The sequence below is a fragment of the Taudactylus pleione genome, unplaced genomic scaffold, assembly GCF_031769625.1.
Source record: "Taudactylus pleione unplaced genomic scaffold, aTauple2 ptg001435l, whole genome shotgun sequence".
In the NCBI taxonomy this organism is placed as follows: Eukaryota; Metazoa; Chordata; class Amphibia; order Anura; family Myobatrachidae; genus Taudactylus; species Taudactylus pleione.
In genome coordinates this window covers 101,763-107,762 of record NW_028285834.1, presented here as the reverse complement: position 1 = coordinate 107,762, position 6,000 = coordinate 101,763, and positions in this window count along the sequence as shown.

Genomic DNA, 6,000 nt, shown 5'->3' with positions numbered 1-6,000 from the left:
ACTGCTACACTAACCTACAGCTAATAACCATTACTGCTACACTAACCTACAGCTAATAACCGTTACTGCTACACTAACCTACAGCTAATAACCGTTACTGCTACACTAATCTACAGCTAATAACCGTTACTGCTACACTAATCTACAGCTAATAACCATTACTGCTACACTAACCTACAGCTAATAACCATTACTGCTACACTAACCTACAGCTAATAACCGTTACTGCTACACTAACCTACAGCTAATAACCGTTACTGCTACACTAATCTACAGCTAATAACCGTTACTGCTACACTAACCTACAGCTAATAACCATTACTGCTACACTAACCTACAGCTAATAACCGTTACTGCTACACTAACCTACAGCTAATAACCGTTACTGCTACACTAATCTACAGCTAATAACCGTTACTGCTACACTAATCTACAGCTAATAACCATTACTGCTACACTAACCTACAGCTAATAACCATTACTGCTACACTAACCTACAGCTAATAACCGTTACTGCTACACTAACCTACAGCTAATAACCGTTACTGCTACACTAACCTACAGCTAATAACCATTACTGCTACACTAACCTACAGCTAATAACCGTTACTGCTACACTAACCTACAGCTAATAACCGTTACTGCTACACTAATCTACAGCTAATAACCGTTACTGCTACACTAATCTACAGCTAATAACCATTACTGCTACACTAACCTACAGCTAATAACCATTACTGCTACACTAACCTACAGCTAATAACCATTACTGCTACACTAACCTACAGCTAATAACCGTTACTGCTACACTAATCTACAGCTAATAACCATTACAGCTAATAACCATTACAGCTAATAACAACTGCCGGTATAAAACCAAATGACTGCTTGTGAAGACAACATTTCCTTTATATAATTACCTTCCTGTGCATGCTGCTATATATTATGGCATTTTTTTCTGTCCATTATTATAATGTGAATTTTGTTTTAATTGTTCATTAAATTTTGTCATATTCCGACAATCAGCTTCTTCTTTGTTTGCATTTTTCATGCTAAGGCGGGGGTCCCCAAACTTTCTCAGTTCGAGGCACCCCTCTAGTAGTGATTGCCAGCGCCGTTCTGTCCAGCTCCTCAGGCAGGACCCCAGTCAGCAACAGGCACCCCCACTGCCAACAATATTATGCTCACATACCCCCCTGCTCCACTCGCCAACCCAACACTATCCCGCCATGTAAAAAAAAAAAAATCAGTTTCTGGACAGCCTTGTTGGGCCACCCGCCGCGGCAACCCAGTGACAGCGCTGCAGCACCCCAGGATGCCGCAGCTCACAGTTTGGGAACCACTGTGTTAAAGCCTTTTATTTTATTGCAGTTCCTCTTTCTTGCCTGGGGTGTCACTCTCTGCTCTGGTGATTCTAGCACACTCAGCTGATGCAACAAACTTCTGAGATACGCACCAGAGTGTGCTAGAAGTACCAGAACAGAGAGTGACACCCCAGACAGGAAAGAAGAACTGCACCGGGTTGTGACAGTTGCAAGGTGCTAGAATGAACACTATGAACTTACACCAAAAAAAAGAAATAAAAAATACTAGAGACCTATAATTACAAAAGATGTACACTAGTGACTTACAGTATATTCTCATATATCAAACGTCCAGACAATGTTGATTTTCCTCTTCCTGTTTTTTTTTGTTTATTCGCCTCGTGGTGACATAGGAACATGAAAAACATACAAACATTAAACAACGTGTAGCACTGAATAAATACCACATACAAAACCAAGGGGGGTATTCAATTAGGCTGTGAAAAGTTGGAATCGACGATAATTTATCGCCGTACATCATTTTCGCCTATTTCAATTATCCCGTATTCAATTTCAAAGACTTTTCGCAGATTCGAAAAGTCTTTGAACAAAAACGGGGATAACTTTTCACCATGTTTTACATGCCGAAAATAAGTGCACAATTGGGGTATAGGGGTGCAGGCTTAAAAAAAAATAGCCTGCACCCCTGGGAATGTCATTTAAAAATAAACTGTGTCAAAAAAAGTTAAATAAAAAAATAGGGACACCCCAAAAAAATGAATAAAAAATTTGGGGTGAAAGAAAAAAGAAGGGGGAAACAGTGTTTAAAAATAGGGAAATAGGTTCAGGGCTATTCTGTAAGTATGCGACAGGTGTTTTCTAGAATAGGCTATTAGCGGCAGGTGCATTTTTGCAGAATTTTTAAAAAATTACTTTAGGGACTTAAAAATATGCTAGCACCCATTTTCATGTACCCCAAAATTGATGGGACCACTTAAAAAAACGAAAAAAAAAAGTGCTCTTCTGCATCACTTTAATGTCGGGTAAAAAGCACCTGCCGTAGCTATTTAAAAACCCGACTTTCTTCTGCAGGCAAAAACGGGGGTACCCATAGTGATCCCCTATGTCTGGACATCTTTAGGGGTGTCCTACAATTATTTCCTGAAAATTCCCATTTTTTTTCGTAGATCCCAATTCGCCGTGTCCCGTTTTCGCTCAGTTGAAATTGAATACGGGGATAAAGCAGGCACGCACCCGATACTTTATCCCCAGAAAAGCTCCGATGTGGAGTGAAAAGTCCAGCATGGACTTTTCGCTCCCTAATTGAATACGGCCCCAAGTGTTGGATATATATAAATATGATCTAAAAGATCCCCCAATACAATGTTCATCAATTTATCTTAGAATGTGAAGAGAGTAAATCAGTCGAACGTAGGGAAAAGAACCCCAAAATCCCAAAAAAGAATTGAGTAGCGTACCCTACTCACTTAAATACAGATTGATGACACCCATAAGGTTTCTTTAAACAGATACTTAATGCAGCCCAGCTGTGATGTATGCAAGAAGCCAAGATGAGTGAACATGATAAACGTACCTCGTTCAACCTATTTACCCTCTTCACCTTCTAAGATTCAAAATTTTGTTTAATTACAAAGGAATTAAATGAAAGATGCAAAAAAAAAAAAGGTAGAAAAAAGATGTGTTTGGGGTAATTTTAGGCCACTTTTAAAAAATGTAAAAAAAATTAAAATAATTATTTTTCATTAAAATAAATACTTTTATTTAAATTTGGGGAGCATTATTTAGCTAAAAACTTATTTTGGGGTAATTTGAGGGCTTTTTTTCACCCCTAAAATGACATGTAATCAGCCAATTAAAAAATGGTTGATTACATGGCCCAATCAGCCAATTGAAATATTCCAAATGCCAAATTAGTCATAAGGAGGGATATCCAAAGGGTTCTGAAGCAAGTCCCGACATTTTTACCTTACAATAAATATGTTCCCTACCTTTTCACCTGCTCAGGAGGGTGCAAACAAAAATAGGCAAATTTACTCCGAAACAGAAATGTTTGGAATTGAATTGCAGATGTAATTCAAAATGCAAATATGTAGGGAATTCGCCTCACTGGACCAAACTTGCACCTAATTGAATTTTCCCCAAATTGATGTACATTGTTTTTGCTTAATCATGGGTGTGACTAACTTGCATCAAATTGGATCGAGTCCCATATGTTAGAGGAAGCCCTCTCTTCATGACAAAAATGTAGTGGTATGGGATAAAATTCTGGAAAATGTTACAATGTAATTAACATAACGAATGCCCAATGTATACCAGTTTCCACGTCCTCAGAAGGCGGGTGAGTAGTGTAGATGTAACTTGTATCCACTGCTTCTGGTTTATCACAAGAGGCTGCATCCTGCTTATGGTGATCCTGTGTTTGGTGATAGCAGGGTGCCTGGCATGTGTTTGGTGATAGCAGGGTGCCTGGCATGTGTTTGGTGATAGCAGGGTGCCTAGCGGCAGGGGCAAATAAGGTTTTAACCCATGTGACACCATGCCCAGTATTGTAATGAACACCCTATATTAACGTATCGATGACATGAATTTGAAGTGTGGCATTCCACGTACTCTAAAATGTCTCCAGGAAAGCTCTTTAGATATCGATACTGTAGATTATCCAACATCCCAAAGAGAGATATTTTTCCCCGGGGTTATCTCGGGGCTCAGTCACTCGAAGGCTAGTGGTCAGCCATGACGGGCTTGAAGTGACGGTCAGTTGTAGGACGACATTTGGCTAAAAAGACACTCAGGAGATAATAGAGATGGTCCAGAAACTTGAATGTGTTACCCTTTATCTCCTGACAAATAGGTGCTCCTTGTTGTCCAATGAAGCTAGTCCCGAAGACACTTTCCGCAACCTACCTCCTGCAATCTGAGGGCTTGGGGTTAAGCTCAGCGGCCACCTCTTATTATGCAGGTATCCAATCTAAGGGAAAATTTGTATCTGTGATCAGCGGATGAGGCAGAAAAGAGGGATCACAGACATCCGGTGGGCAGACCAAAGCTTAGGCTGCATTTTAGCTGAGCTCCTCCTGTACGACTGTATTTAGCAGTTAAATATGATCTACCCCTGACTCACCTGAGCTGCGTGGTCCATTACCATCAGGGGACAAGCGTAAGCAAGGCTTGGTGACATTGCCAGCCCAATCCATGTTCCAAACAAACAATTTAAGTGTTGGTGTCGGCGCTATCTTAGGAAGGATGTATCAAAGTGGCAAAGGTATATTAAAATACCAAAAATTTATTTTGCAGAAATACACAACAGAAAGATAACACAGTAGGTGCAAAAAGCAATTTAAAGTGACGGGGTTAAAACGTGACAGTTACAGAAAAGGTTCCAAAAGGTAGGATGACACAATGCCCCAATATAGCAACAATAGGGTTCATGAAAAAGTGGCATAGTGCAATAGCATTATTTCCTTTGCTCACATGGGTCCATAAGGAAGAAAGTGACACAGTGCATATAATTCCAGTCACTGAATGGAACTGTAATCATGTGGTTCTGACACCCCTTAATGGTGCTGTGGTGGGCTAGCCAATGGAGGCAGACGGTCCCGGGCTGGAGAGCTCGGCACCACCGCAGAAAGCGTTTCCAACCACAAGCCAGGGGGGATGTTCCACTGGTACCTGATATGTCCCCCTGGCTTGTGGTTAGCGCCGACACCAACACTTAAATTGCTTGTTTGGATCATTGTTGGAGACTTGTGTTTGTCTCCCTGGGTGTTGGTGTGGCTGCTTTTCTTATGTTCACTGCGCGCCATTTGTGTATTTTATATTCTATCTAGCCGAATGCATGTTGTTACATAACCAGAATCCAGCCTTATCGGCTTCCACCCCACCCAAGGCCACCATCTCCCCACTCCAAGGTACTGCTGCCATTTCACATGCAGAAGGCTGACTGGCGCAGAGCAGGATCTCCGTGCTTCAAGTGAGCTCCCCGCAGATGGCTCTTGGACTTGGATTGTGCCTCCCAAGCCCTCTGTCCTTCTGCTGTCCCCATGGTCACCATCCTACCACAGTTGTGGTGCGGCCTGTAGGTCAGACTCCACAAAATCTTCCCAGGCTACGAGAGGTCTATGGACTAACTGATTATTTGGCACATCACCATACTGTGCCCTTATATCACCAGGAGTTGGCGAACCAACAAGACACATGGTTATAGGGCTATGTGTGCTGCCTTGACTGTTTTCCTTCTTCCACTGTCTATATTATTTTCCTAATATATAACACCTCCTTGGAATGGCGCTCTTTGTGTCCTTATGTTTACCTCAGAGAAAATGATGAGAACAAAATGAAACAATCGTAGTGTAGTCATTTGAAAAGATTGTTGATCCACCCAATGTGAGGGATTATTTATAGCTGAAATAGGTGTTGATGTACCAACATAAAAGTTGATAGAGGTACATAGCATAATACTGCTTCAAAAAGTTATTTTATTAAAAATATATAAAATAAAACAAAAACCAGGACCTCAAAACTTAATAACAAGTCCTTAATATAAAACAGACACTAAGGGGTAAATTTACTAAAGGGAGAGTTTTTAAAAGTGAGTTTTAGAAGAGATGTTGCCCATAGCAAATATTCACTTGCAAGCCACCGGGAAGCAGCTGCTTCGTAAATTCTGCCCTTAAGC